The sequence below is a fragment of the Pogoniulus pusillus genome, chromosome 31 (genome assembly GCF_015220805.1).
Source record: "Pogoniulus pusillus isolate bPogPus1 chromosome 31, bPogPus1.pri, whole genome shotgun sequence".
Lineage (NCBI taxonomy): Eukaryota > Metazoa > Chordata > Aves > Piciformes > Lybiidae > Pogoniulus > Pogoniulus pusillus.
In genome coordinates, this window is record NC_087294.1 from 13,913,254 (window position 1) to 13,928,274 (window position 15,021).

At 48.6% G+C, this 15,021-nt stretch overlaps 2 long non-coding RNA genes across 2 annotated transcripts in view; one reads left to right on the top strand and one right to left on the bottom strand.

The window, feature by feature from the left end:
• Nucleotides 1–15,021, top strand: part of LOC135189205 (uncharacterized) — a 53,107-nt gene that overhangs the window by 13,304 nt on the left and 24,782 nt on the right. The window lies entirely within an intron of this gene.
• Nucleotides 741–15,021, bottom strand: part of LOC135189204 (uncharacterized) — an 84,632-nt gene continuing 70,351 nt past the window's right edge. The window contains exon 3 of the long non-coding RNA XR_010307965.1: nucleotides 741–1,769. This is a non-coding gene — a long non-coding RNA (uncharacterized LOC135189204). The remainder of the gene's footprint in view (nucleotides 1,770–15,021) is intronic.

Here is a 15,021-nt window from a genome sequence, read left to right on the forward strand (position 1 = left end):
CCACAACAAAGCCCTTAGAAATCCAAGATCATGGAACTCAAACTAGGCATGACTTAAACTGAGGAAAGGAAGGAAATCCACAGCTCTCCCACTGCACCTTCATGGGAGATGCTTTTTTGCTTGGTTGGTTTGTTGTTGTCCAGCTTCCCTCCATTCCCCCCAGTCCTGGCACTCCCTGACAGCCTAAAAAGTCCTTCCCCAGCTTTTTTGTAGCCCCCTTCAGATCCTGGAAGGCCACAAGAAGGTCTTCTGAGCACCTTCTCTTCTCCAGACTGCACAGCCCCAACTCTTTCAGTCTGTCCTCACAGCCAAGCTGCTGCAGCCCTCTGAGCATCCCAGTGGCCCTTCTCTGGACACACTCCAGCATCTCCACATCCTTCTTGCAATGGGGACTCCAGAACTGGATGCAGTACTCCAGGAGGGGTCTGAGCAGAGCAGAGTAAAGGGGGAGAATCACCTCCCTGGCCCTGCTGGCCACACTTCTCCTGCTGCAGCCCAGGCTCTGGTTGCTCTCTGGGCTGCAAGTGCACACTGCTGGCTCCTGTTGAGCTTCTCCTCCACCAGCACCCCCAAGTCCTTCTCCTCAGGGCTTCTCTCCAGCCACTCACTGCCCAGTCTGGATTTGTGCTTGAGATTCCCTCCAGCAATCCCAATTTTTTTTGGGGGGGTTGGTTGATTTGTTGTTGTTGTTGTTGTTGTGGTTGTGTTATTTTAGTTTGGTTTGGTTTTAGGGTGTTTTTTTTTGTGGGGGGGTGTTGTTTGGGGTTTCTTTTTAATGAAAGTTGCAGTGCCAGTGATATTTTAATGTTTATTGATGCAATCCAGACTGTTCTGGGCAGCTCTGCACTGCAAGCTCTTCAGGGACCCCGAGATGCATTCTTCCCCAGCCCCACCCACTGCAGCTGTCAAGCAGTAAATGAACTGGTTCCTCATGGTAGTTTTGCAATGGCTTCTGACCTATATTTTTGAGGATGCTTTAGCAGTCTCTATGCTGTTTTGAGGTTGATTGGAATGTTCTAACGAGAGAAATTAGATCAGTGGTTGCAAGAAGAAAATGATGATAAAGTCTGAATCATTAGGGGATGCTAAATGCTAAAGGGATAAAAGGCATAAAAAGCCAAAATGTGATTAACTTGTCCCTCTTTGCTCTGGGATGCTGCTTCTCCTTGCTTCTCCTTTGCTCTGGGATGCTGCTTCTTTTAGCTTCTCCTTTGCTCTGGGATGCTTCTTCTCTTTGCTTCTTCTTTGCTCTGGGATGCTTCTTCTCTTAGGTTCTCCTTTGCTCTGGGATGCTTCTTCTCTTTGCTTTTCCTCTGCTCTGGGATGCTGCTTCTTTTAGCTTCTCCTTTGCTCTGGGATGCTTCTTCTCTTAGCTTCTTCTTTGCCCTGGGATGCTTCTTCACTTAGCTTCTCCTTTCTCTGGGATGCTTCTTCTCTTTGCTTCTTCTTTGCTCCTCCTTTGCTCTGGGATGCTTCTTCTCTTTGCTTCTCCTTTGCTCTGGGATGCTTCTTAGCTTCTCCTTTGCTCTGGGTTGCTTCCTCTCTTAGCTTCTCCTTTCTCTGGGATGCTTCTTTTCTTTGCTTCTCCTTCCACTGACAGATAATAAGTAAGCATTGCTGATTGTTTTGTCTGTCTGGAAGAGAGAGAGGCTTTGAGTCCCTTCTGGGCAGTTCCTTTGTCCAGGAAGGAATTAGAATTTCCATATATTGTTTCTCAATTTTATATCACATCCAAATTGGTAAAGACCCTCAGGATCACCAAGTCCAACCTATCAAATATAACATAGAATATAGTGCATAAAATGTAATACACAATATATCCAACCTATAAAATACATCTAACCTATAAAATGCAATATATCCAACCTATAAAATACATCTAACCTATAAAATGCAATATATCCAACCTATAAAATACATCTAACCTATAAAATGCAATATATCCAACCTATAAAATACATCTAAGCTATAAAATGCAATATATCCAACCTATAAAATACATCTAACCTATAATATGCAATATATCCAACCTATAAAATATATCTAACATAAAAAATGCAGTATATCCAACCTATAAAATTCATCTAACATAAAAAATGCAATATATCCAACCTATAAAATATATCTAACATAAAAAATGCAGTATATCCAACCTATAAAATATATCTAACATAAAAAATGCAATATATCCAACCTATAAAATATATCTAACATAAAAAATGCAGTATATCCAACCTATAAAATATATCTAACATAAAAAATGCAGTATATCCAACCTATAAAATATATCTAACATAAAAAATGCAATATATCCAACCTATAAAATATATCTAACATAAAAAAATGCAGTATATCCAACCTATAAAATATATCTAACATAAAAAAATGCAGTATATCCAACCTATAAAATTCATCTAACATAAAAAATGCAATATATCCAACCTATATAAATACATCTAACCTATAAGATGCAATATCTCCAACCTATGAAATGCAGTATATCCAACCTATAAAATACATCTGACCTATAAAATGCAATATATCCAACCTATAAAATATATCTAACCTATAAAATGCAATATATCCAACCTATAAAATACACCTAACCTATAAAATGCAATATATCCAACCTATATAAATACATCTAACCTATAAGATGCAATATCTCCAACCTATAAAATGCAATATATCCAACCTATAAAATACATCTGACCTATAAAATGCAATATATCCAACCTATAAAATACACCTAACCTATAAATTGCAATATATCTAACCTATAAAATGCAATATATCCAACCTATAAAATGCAATATATTCAACCTATAAAATATATCTAACCTAGAAAATGCAATATGTCCAACCTATGAAATATTTCTAACCTATAAAATATAATATATCCAGCCTATAAAATGCATCTAACCTATAAAAATGCAATGTATCCAACCTATAAAATATACCCAACCTATAAAATATATCTAACCTATAAAATGCAACATATCCAACCTGTAAAATGCATCTGACCTATGCAATAGAATATATCCAACCTATAAAATGTGATATCTAGTTGTAAGTACTGGTATAGATGTTGTGTATCTGTGCTTGTCAGTTCAGTTTTGCTGTGAATAGAGCTTCATCTTAATTCCAAGCCATTTGAGCAGGTCTGGTAAATCTCAATAGTGTACTGGGGGGGGGAAGTTCCTTAACCCACCACAGCCTCTTTACCAGCTCTGACCCGGCCCTGTCCTGCTCTTGTGCTTCCATGTGCACAGCCCCTGGGGTCGCAGCAGCCTCCCAGCCAGCTGGAGGGTCCCAGCTGGTGTCCTACCTCCCTGCAGCTGCTCAGAGCATGGCAGCCGCTGCTGCACTGCTGTGCTGCTCCTCCTGCCCCAGAGCACATGGCCTGTCAGGCAGGGAGGACTGACACAAGCTATTAGTTGTGATGGACACACACTTGACTAGCTCTGGTAGCAGGGGAGTCTTGCAGGCTGTGACATTATTGGAACAGATCACCTTTGTTTAGTGCTCACCAGATTCTCGTTTGTCAAACAGCTCTCTGGAAAGCAGAGCACCTCTCTTACGAGGAGAGACTGAGGGAGTTGGAGCTGTTTGGTTTGGAGAAGAGAAGGCTTCCAGGTGACCTGCTGATGAACTTTCAGGATCTTAAAGGGGCCTACAAAAAAGCTGGGGAGGGACTTTTTAGGATGTCAGGTAGTGGTAGGATGGGGGGGATGGAGCAAAACTAGAAGACTGGGTGTTAGGAAGAAGTTCTTCACCATGAGCGTGGTGAGACCCTGGAACAGGTTACCCAGGGAGGTAATGGAAGCCTCATCCCTGCAGGTGTTTAAGGCCAGGCTGGATGAGGCTGTGGGCAGCCTGATCTAGTGTGAGGTGTCCCTAGGCATGGCAGGGGGGTTGGAACTGGCTGCTCCTTGTGCTCCCTTCCAACCCTGACTGATTCTGTGGAGATGACTGGTTCAAGGCCAGGTTGGATGAAGCCTTGAGCAGCCTGTTCTAGTGGGAGGTGTCCCTGCCTATGGCAGGGGGTTGGAACTAGATGATCCTTGAGGTCCCTTCCGGAAGAGGCTGCCCAGGGAGGTTGTGGAGTCTCCCTCTCTGGAAATATCCAACACCTGTCTGGGTATGTTCCTGTGTGATCTGCTCTGGGTGATGCTGCTCTGGCAGGAGGGCTGGACCAGATGATCTTTTGAGGTCCCTTCCAGCCGCTGACATGCTGTGATTCTGTGAAATGCACACTGCATGGACACCTTCCAGCACCTCAACATCTCGAACTGAGGAGCCCAAAACTGGACACAGCACTCAAGGTGTGGCCTGAGTAGTGTTGAGTACAGGGGCAGAATAACCTCCCTTGTCCTGTTGGCCACACTGCTCCTGAGCCAGCCCAGGATGCCACTGGCTCAATTGGCCACCTGGGCACACTGCTGCCTCATCATCAGCCTTTAGGCTGAATATGATCCTTGAGGTCCCTTCCAGTCCCTGACATTCTGTGATTCTGTGAGATGTGCATGAGGCAGCTGAGCTTTGCTGTGCAGCTCAGCAGTGATAAACTGGGCTGGCTCTGGCAGTTCAGATTCACTGCATCTCATAGCACAACCCTCTGAATGTCAGAGCCTCGAGGGCAGAGATAGACTGGTGCCTTTGCAGGTGCAAATCCCAGAGCTACCCTGGGTACATGGCTTTCTACCACGTGGAGACTCTGGCACCAACTTAGACCACAAATCAAATAGTTTTTGGTGGAACTAAGCCTGATGAATTTTAAGGCAAGCCTCTGTTTTCGTCAGACTGGCATTTTGTAAGTGTGCCTTTGTGTAGAGGAGGGTTGGGCTTTGCCAGCTCCCTCTGCACCAGTCCCTACATGGCTGTGTGTGATTATTACATTAACACATCTCTATGGTTACAACAGAGAAATCTTTAAGTGTGAATGCATTTTTTTCCCTTAAGTACCAAGATGTTCCTGATGTGTGTGTGTGGGGGGGGTGGTGGTGGTGGGGGAAATGACCTCTTCTTGGCTCCTGAGATAGAGTCAGGGATGTGATTAATGCTGACTGTATCCCAGTGTTTTCCCCTGAAGACTAGCTATTAGTATTTTCCAGTGATGTATGTCCTTTCACTTAACCACAGATGGGTGGTCAGCAAGGTGTCTAAGCCTCCATTGTGTCCTAAAACATCACTTTGATGATATCATCTCATATAGGGCCATGGGCTTAATGTCATAGGATCATAGAATTGTCAGGGCTGGAAGGAGCCTCAAGGATCATCTTCAGCCTAAAGGCTGAAGATGAGGCAGCAGTGTGCCCAGGTGGCCAAGAGAGCCAATGACATCTGGCCTGGATCAGGAGCAGTGTGGCCAGCAGGACAAGGGAGGTCCTCCTGCCCCTGTGCTCAGCACTGCTCAGACCACACCTTGAGTGTAAAGTAAAGAAGTTCCCCCTTGTGTTGAGGCAGAACCTCTTTTGCTGCAGCTTACACCCACTACTCTTTGTCCTGTCCCAGGGAGCAGTGAGCAGAGCCTGTCCCCCACCTCCTGGCAGCCCTCAGATACTTGCAAACATTTATCCAATCCCCTCTCAGGCTTCTCTTCTCCAGACTAAGCAGCCCCAGGGCCCTCAGCCTCTCCTCATCAGCCATACCCTCCAGTGCCCTAACCATCCTCCTAGCCCTCCGCTGGACCCTCTCCAGCAGATCCCTGTCCCTCTTCAACTGGGGGGCCCAAAACTGAAGGCAGTATTCCAGATGAGGTCTCAGCAGGGCAGAGTAGAGGAGGAGGAGAACCTCCCTTGATCTGCTGGACACACTGCTCCTAATACAGCCCAGGATCCCATTGGCCTTCCTGGCCAGCAGGGCACATTGCTGTGCCATGGGCAACTTGTTAGCCACCAGCACCCCCAGGTCCCTCTGCACAGGGCTGCTCTCCAGCAGTCACCTCCCAGCCTGTGCTGGTGCAGTTTGTTATTCCTCCCCAGGTGCAGGACTCTTTCAGCATTTGCAAGCTCCACCTGCATGGCAATCCAGATGAGGCAGGAAAGGGCAGGTAGTTACTGTGAGCAAGTTCTCCTAGGCACGAAGGTGACAGAAATGCTGCCACAAATCAGTCAGCTCAGTCAATAATGTGGAAGGGTGAAAAAGAAATAAGATTTATTTTGATCTTAGCTCACTTCCCATGGTATAAATTAGATGAGTTATAAATGCTAGAGGTAATGAGATTGATATTTTTTCCTAAATATTGACCAGATTGATTTCAAAGGGTGAGTCACAACTGAAATCAGTGATTCTACCTCACAAATCACTGGTGGCTCTGATACATCAGCACTGGAATACCTTTAAGCAGGGAGCAGGCTCCCAGATCAGAGGCAGTCTCAAGGAGTAACAATGGTAATTGTATTTACACAATGCTAATTGAGTTTACACGTCCAAAGAAGCCTAAATTTAAGGTTCTCATCCCTCTCACTGTATTTTAGAGGGACTTACAAACTACAGCTTCAGACAGCTGAAGTTGCAGTGGTGGCACTTAAATCCTTGAGGTCTGCTGCTTTTTGAAATCACAGAATTGGAAATAGCAGGTTGGAAAATACCTCTAGGATCGAGTCCAACCTATCACCTAACACCTTCTAATTAACTGAACCATGGCACTAAGTGCCTCATCCAGCCTACTTCTAAGCACCTCCAGGCACAGCGACTCCACCACCTCCCTGAGCAACCCCTTCCAATGCCAATCACTCTTGCTGGGAAGAACTTCTTCTTAAAATCCAGCCTGAACCTGCCCTGGCACAGCTTGAGACTGTGTCTCCTTGTTCTCTTGCTGCTTGCCTGGCAGAAGAACCCAACCCCACCTGGCTACAGCCTCCCTGCAGGTAGCTGCAGACAGCAATGAGCTCTGCCCTGAGCCTCCTCTGCTGCAGGCTGCACACCCCCAGCTCCCTCAGCCTCTCCTCACAGGGCTGTGCTCCAGCTCCCTCCCCAGCCTTGAAATGGTGTATTAAGAGCTTTTTGCCCTCTTTTACCTGCAAAGGCTCAGCAGAGATGATTTAATCTGCAATGGCAAAAGCAAGGCAGAGAGATATGCTCCTGTTGCTTTCAGAATCAATAATGTCAGCCACTGCATCAGCAGAAACACAGATCCTTCAATTTAGATGTCTAGAGTACAGTTTAGCTGTTCCAGCCTGTCTGACACTGGTGATTTGAAATACTTTGCAATGTGAGCACCCAAGAGCCTGCTTCCTAATGTGCCTGATGTTGGAGACTCTGTTCTCTCTGTTAGCAACCCTTTAGCAGCTGTCTTGGGGAGTGCTTGGTGTACTTTATGCAGGCAAAGCTGCGTGTAAGACCACGAAAAGCAGATGAGAGCAGGGGTTGCATTAAAAATGCACAAGTTTTGGGGTTGTTGAGTGGAATTTTGTGTCTAAGAATGAAAAAAGACAAGTTATGTCTGCCCTTTAGGGAAAAGAGATGGTTATTGGAGGGTGTGGGGAGAACAAAGCCAGAGGGATGGGTTCTTGACAGTGGGGATTTTAGCACAGATCAAAATGAGAAATAAGAAGGGATCACAGAATCAGTCAGGGTTGGAAGGGACCTCAAGGATCACCCAGTTCCAACTCCCCTGCCATGGGCAGGGACACCTCACACTAGAGCAGGTTGCTCAGAGCCTCATCCAGCCTGGCCTTAAAAACATCCAGAGATGAGGCTTCCACCACCTCCCTGGGCAACTCCTTCAAGGGCCTCGCCTCCCTCATGGTGAAGAACTTCCTAGCATCCAATCTGAAAGTGCCCAGCAGAGATCCAGGAGGATGAGTGGGGGACTTGAGCATCTCCCCTTTGCAGAGAGCCTGAGAGCCCTGGGGCTGTTGAGTCTGGAGAAGAGAAAGCTGAGAGGGGATCTGAGCAATGTGTGCAAACAGCTGAGGGGTGGGGGTCAAGGGGAAGGGGCCAAGCTCTTTTCATTGGTGTGCAGTAATAAGGCAAAGAACAAGGATACAAATTGGAGCAGAGAAGGTTTCAGCTCAACATGAGAAACCTCTTTTGAGTGAGGGTGCCAGAGCCCTGGCACAGGCAGCCCAGAGAGGCTGTGGAGTCTTCTTCTCTGGAGCCTTTCCAAACCCATCTGGATGTATTCCTGTGTGAACTGCCCCCCTGCTTTTGGTAGGGGGGTTGGACTGGATGATCTCTGGAAGTCCCTTCCAGCCTCTAAGGCTCTGTGTTTCTGTGATTCCTGGATCTGCTTGCATCCAGCAGAGCTGATGTGAGGCTGGGTTGGGGAAGGAAAGCCGGCAGGGAGTCCAGAAGTCGTTGAAGGCACAATCCTAATGGCTGCAAGGTGGGCTGCAGGATACAGGAACCAGGGCCCATTTCCTCTGCTCACTCAAGCATTCCTTCCCTTCAAGGAGAAATTAAAAGAACAGGAGCTAAGTGAGGAAGGGAATGCAAGTTGGAATGGGCTTGACCCACTTTCTTTTCTTTTCTTATGAGGCACCTCCTAAATCATGCCAGGGAAGATGGATTACACTTTCAGTCATGAGATAAACCTGTAAACTAGTTCTTGTCTGCAGCACTTGTGTGTTATAGATCTTGTGTCTGCTGAAAGATGAATAATTGCAGTCCCTGGGGAGATACTCTTTCAAAGATGCAGTCATCATGGATTCTGCAGGGCAGGGTAGCTGCATGGACGCCGACGATAAAACCAAGAGTCTTCTTGTCCCCAACAGGCATGACAGTGAGATGGGAATAAAATGCACTCCTTGTGAGATTAATGAGTGGCTCTTCCAATTTCTGGACAAGTTTCTGTTTCCTTTGATGAAATAAATAAGCATTTGATGAGGACTGCTAAGTGCCATCGAATCAAACTGTACCATAAACCGCCTGGGTTTTGAAGCAGGCTTGCCCAAAGAGTCCTCCTGAATAAATGGACTGGATTTTCTCTACCTCTCCTCCTCTTTGGCAATCTGTCTTCATTGAAACCTTGGTGAATCAGATAACAAAACCTAATGAGCTGTGCATCATAAATCTGTAACTTATCTCATGGCTGAATTCTTCCCTGGGCATGAGGCATTTAGCCTATATTTAGAATTTCAGGCATGCTCATTATCCAGGCGCTGCAAGGAGGAGAGGTTGTAAGGATTCTCTTCAAGCATATGCTCCAAATGGAACACAGGCTCACAGGATGTCAGGGGATGGAAGGGACCCGAGGAGATCATCCACTCCAACCCCCCTGCCAGAGCAGGACAATTCTATCTAACACAGAGCACAGAAGAACACATCCAGACAGGGCTGGAAAGGCTCCAGAGAAGGAGACTCCACAACCTCTCTGGGCAGCCTGTGCCAGGGCTCTGGGACCCTCACAGGAAAGAAGTTCCCCCTTGTGTTGAGGTGGAACCTCTTTTGCTGCAGCTTCCATCCATTGCTCCTTGTCCTATCCCAGGGAGCAGTGAGCAGAGCCTGTCCACCCCTCCTGGCAGCCCTCAGATACTGATAAACATTTATCCAATCCCCTCTCAGGCTTCTCTTCTCCAGACTGAGCAGCCCCAGGGCCCTCAGCCTCCCCTCATGAGGCAGTGCCCTCCAGTCCCCTCATCATCCTCCTAGCCCTCCGCTGGACCCTCTCCAGCAGATCCCTGTCCCTCTTCAACTGGGGAGCCCAAAACTGAAGGCAGTATTCAAGATGAGGCCTCAGCAGGGCAGAGTAGAGTGGGAGGAGAACCTGCCTTGATCTGTTGGACACACTGCTCCTAATACAGCCCAGGATCCCATTTGCCTTCTTGGCCAGCAGGGCACATTGCTGTGCCATGGGGAACTTGTTAGCCACCAGCACCCCCAGGTCCCTCTGCACAGGGCTGCTCTCCAGCAGATGGTCTCTCTTTTCCAGGAGCCTTACTGGAGTAAATCTTTGAAGTGTGTGGTGAGAAGAAAGTAGAGCACAGCCATGGTTAGGAAGCAAATGAGCTTTTCAGGTCAAGCCATCTTTTGGGGCAGATGGAAAGCTTCTTATTCTCCTACACCTCCCCGCGGTAGCTTGCATGCAAAGACCACCAAGTTACAGTGCTCTGCCTGTTTCTGTTCAGTGCCACTGGACCAGGAATGCTCATCATGGGTGGAGTTGTGCTCTTATTGCCATGCTGCAGGAATGGTAACAGGCAGAATGATCACAGAGACCCAGCTGCCCTCTCACTGAGAGGCATCACACGCCCAAGAGGCAGCGGAATCCAGCCAGGCTTTGCCTGCTGCCACTGCTCCCCAGCACACTGCGTTTTACAAGTGTCCCTCAGCAGACATTGCTCCTTCAGCGTGCTGGCCTCAGACTGAGCTGGGTAGAACAAAGGAGGCAGGATTGAATAACTATGCAAGTCAAAATGACCCTTCCAGAAAGGTGACAAGAGCTGGGAGTGCGCAGAGCTTGAAATCTTCGCGCACATGCGAGGAGAGCTTCACCGCTTTGCCTCTGGCATTTGTGCTCCAAGTGGGAAAAGGCCCAGAACTGTCTTCAGCTACCTCATTAAGTGAGTGCAGAGCTGCTCTCTCAGGAGCAGGGCAGGGTGTTTGTCACTCTCCAGCTGAAATGACATATTTCAAAGGCACTGTTGTTAGCTCCCGACAAAGCCTCAACCTTGAAAGGAGCTTCTGTGAAGACAAAACTTGAAAGAGGGAAGCATCTCCTGGCTCTAGGAAGACAAAAGCTGATCAGTGTTTCCGAGGATGGCAGCAGAGGCACAATAGGATGCTATTGGATCGTTATTGCTGCTTGTGCTACTGCTACCACCAGCGCCTGTGTTACTGTGGTTATCATGACCGTGAAGGCAAGCACAAAAGGCCTGTGAGTGTGTGCCTCAATAGACAAAACCTCATCTCCCCAGAATGACAGTGATTATACAGCAATGGGCAGGGGAAAGCCAGCAGGACGAGGTGTGAAGTCCCAGCACTTCAGATTCACCAGACATAGGCTCACAGGATGTCAGGGGATGGAAGGGACCCGAGGAGATCATCCAGTCCAACCCCCCTGCCAGAGCAGGACAATTCTATCTAACACAGATCACAGAGGAACACATCCAGACAGGGCTGGAAAGGCTCCAGGGAAGGAGACTGCACAGCCTCTCTGGGCAGCCTGTGCCAGGGCTCTGGGACCCTTCTAGGAAAGAAGTTCCCCCTTGTGTTGAGGCAGAACCTCTTTTACTCAGTTGTACCAGGGGAGGTCTAGGCTGGATGTTAGGAGGAAGCTGTTGGCAGAGAGAGTGATTGGCATTGGAATGGGCTGCCCAAGGAGGTGGTGGAGTCTGTGTGCCTGGAGGTGTTGAAGCCAAGGCTGGCTGGGGCACTTAGTGCCATGGTCTGGTTGATGGAGCAGGGCTGGGTGCTAGGTTGGACTGGCTGAGCTTGGAGGTTTCTTCCAACCTGGCTGATTCTATGATTCCATGACTGCTTTTGAACTGAGCATTGCTCCCTTCACAGCATTTCAAATTCATATCAATAGCACACTAGGTCAGAATCAATAACAACCCTCCAAGCTCTTGCAGTTTGCCTTAGTCTAAAGAGCTGGATATTAAAAATTCTACATCTTTTCATTGCATCTCTTAGGGCTCAGAATCCTCTTTTGAGACCTCCAGGTCTCCATGTCACATGGAGGGTCAGCACTTGCACTGCTTATTGCAGTCTCTCTGGCCATGGTCTGTTTTCTGGTGCTCAGCTGTCCCATATTGTTTTATAACCTGGATCTAAGCACTCAATAGTTTGCTTGTCAGCATCAGTGTTCTGTCAAGCAGTTTGAAAAGGGCAATAGCTTGCAGAGCAGAGAAAACACCCCCCACCCCTCCCCCCCAAACCAGCACCATGCAATAAAAAATCAAGATTGATCCTAGGGGATAAAAAAGGGGGGGTGGGATTTGCACAATCCCCAAAATCCCAGAGCTTTTGGCTTGTTTCTCACAGTGACTCATAAAAGAAGTCCAAGAATGAACAGCTCCTGACAGCCTCACAGCCTGGCAGGATGCTGCACACTCGTTCTGAAGAGAAACCCTGCCCAGATGTGTGCAGTCTGCTGTAGTCCACGTCAGGAGTGAAGACAACTCCCACCCCAGTCTGTTTTCTGCAGCCCCTCCATGTTTCCAGGGCAGGGATCCCACAGGAGGAGTCACCCTCAGGCTGGCATCAGGTAGAAGGAAGGGAGGAGAAATCCCAGGAACTGGTGGGCTTGCTTGCAGCCTGATTTTCCCACGTAGGTTTGTGGGGCATTTCTGCTGTAATAGGAGTGATGAGAGCAAGGGCAGAAAAGCTGGCAGGTAGACTAGAGCACAGAGCTCCACTTCAGCTAACTCTTCCTAAAGGCACCCAGGTTTGTCTCCACAACAGCAGAGCTGCTCAGCTTTGGGGGTGTGAAGCATGGGGAAAAAAAGAACCATAGAATGTCAGGGGCTGGAAGGGACCTCCAAAGGTCATCTGGTTTGTGTAGGAGCTTCCCGTGGGGTGTGCGAGACGCAAGAGATGGCTTTGGAAGTCCCTGTCAGCTGGGAAGCTGTGTTCAGTTTCACCATCCTGTGTCCTCCTCCAAGAGCTGAAGCCATAACAGCTGTTAGAAGAGCTGTGGGGCTTAACCAGAGTGGCCATCAGAGAGGTAAGCAGCAGGAGGAGCAAGGGATCAGGTCATCACAGAATCACCAAAGCACAGAATGGTAGAGGCTGGAAGGGACCTCAAAAGAGCATCCAGTGCAACCCCCCCTGCCAGGGCTGGAAGTGATCTCAAAAGAGCATCCAGTGCAACCCCCCCTGCCAGGGCTGGAAGGGACCTCAAAAGAGCATCCAGTGCAACCCCCCCTGCCAGGGCTGGAAGGGACCTCAAAAGAGCATCCAGTGCAACCCCCCCTGCCAGGGCTGGAAGGGACCTCAAAAGAGCATCCAGTGCAACCCCCCCTGCCAGAGCAGCATCTCCTAGAGCAGATCACACAGCAACACATCCAGGCAGCTCTTGAACATCTCCAGAGAGGGAGACTCCACAGGTCCACCTTGGCAGCCTGCTCCTGGGTTCACAGGATTACAGAGTCACAGGATGTTAGGATCCAGAGATCATTGAAGCCAACCCCTTTGCCACAGCAGGACCATATCATCTAGCACAGGTCACACAGGAACACACCCAGACAGGGCTGGAAAGTCTCCAGAGACTGCTGCTCTCTGGGCAGCCTGTGCCAGTAAAGAAGTTCTTCATACTGAGGTGGAGCTTTCTGTGCTGTAGTTTACATCCACTCCCCCTTCTCCTGTCCCAGGGTGCAAGTGAGCAGAGGCTGTCCCTTCCTTGACAACCAGCAGGGCTGTCACTTTACTCCTGCCTTGTAAATTCTCATTCAGCTGCATGAGGAGAGGCTGAGGGAGCTGGGGGTGTGCAGCCTGGAGAAGAGGAGGCTCAGGGCAGAGCTCATTGCTGTCTACAACTACCTGAAAGGAGGTTGTAGCCAGGTGGGGTTGGTCTCTTCTGCCAGGCAACCAGGGACATTGAATCATGTTGAGATGGAGCTTCTTGTGCTGTAGTTCCCATCCATAGCCCCTTGTCCTATCCCAGGGAGCAACTGAGAAGAGTTTGTCCCCTCCCCTAGCCCTCAGATATTGATTAATATTGATTGATTAGATCCCCTCTAAGTCTTCTCTTCACCAGGCCAAACAGCCCCAGGTCTCAGCCTCCCCTCCTCAGGCAGTGTTCCAGCCCCTTCACCACCTTAGCAGCCCTCTGTTGGACTCTCTGCAGTAGATCCCTGTCCCTCTCAAACTGGGGAGCCCAGAACTGAATGCAATATTCCAGGCGAGGTCTCACCAGGGCAGAGAAGATTATTCCATCAGCCTAGAAATAGGTCACTCTATCAGACCAGATCAGCCTAAATTAGACCTTGGAACTTGTCAAGAATTAACAACCTCAGGCTGAGAGGGAAGATTACAGCATGATAGACGACACAGCCCACTGCTCTCTCTCCTTCAGGAGACTGAAATCGTCCAAGCAATTAGATGCTGCTGCTCCACCCTTCGGGAGGGAGGTTTCTTTCCTCCCTTTAGGAGGAATGAAGCCTGTCAGCAATTTGATCCCTGTCTGCAATGCATTCAGCTCTTCACACACTGCACTACAGTGTTCCTATAGTTTCTGAGTAGAGATTCTCTAGAATTTGGACTTCCTCTCTGCAGCAGCAGAGGGGTACAGAGCACTCGTTTTGAAGGCTACCAACTTTGCATGCACTGTTCTGGTATCAGTGGAAGAATTGTCTTAAGGCTTACAATCTACAGAGGAACTGTAACAACTCACAAGTCAGGAAATGCTCTTGTCCAGGGACAGGGATTCTGTGATTCTCTAAGTTGTTGGCAGAGAGAGTGATTGGCATTGGAATGGGCTGCCCAGGGAGGTGGTGGAGTCACTGTGCCTGGAGGTGTTGAAGCAAACACTGGGTGAGGCACTTAGTGCCATGGTCTGGTTGATTGGGCAGGGCTGGGTGCTAGGTTGGGCTGGCTGAGCTTGGAGGTCTCTTCCAACCTGGTTGGTTCTGTGATTCTCTAAGTGGTTATAAAGATGTAAAGGTGAGTGCCAAGAGGATGGAGTGACTCTTTCTGTGCAGAACTTCCTCCTAACATCCAGCCTAGACCTCCCCTGGCACAACTTGAGACTCTGTCCCCTTGTTCTGTTGCTGGTTGCCTGGCAGAAGAGACCAACCCCACCTGGCTACAACCTCCCTGCAGGCAGCTGCAGGCAGCAATGAGCTCTGCCCTGAGCCTCCTCTGCTGCAGGCTGCACACCCCCAGCTCCCTCAGCCTCTCCTCACAGGGCTGTGCCCCAGGCCCCTCAGCAGCTTTGTCGCCCTCCTGTGGATACCTTCCAGCACTGCAACATCTCTCTTGACTTGAGGAGCCCAGAACTGGACACAGCACTCAAGGTGTGGCCTGAGCAGTGCTGAGTCCAGAGGTCACTTTTGTGCAAGGCTGGCTGCCTGTCAGCCACTGGGTTCTCTTCCAGCCATGGTGCTCCTGCAGTCTCAGCACACCACTTTCATT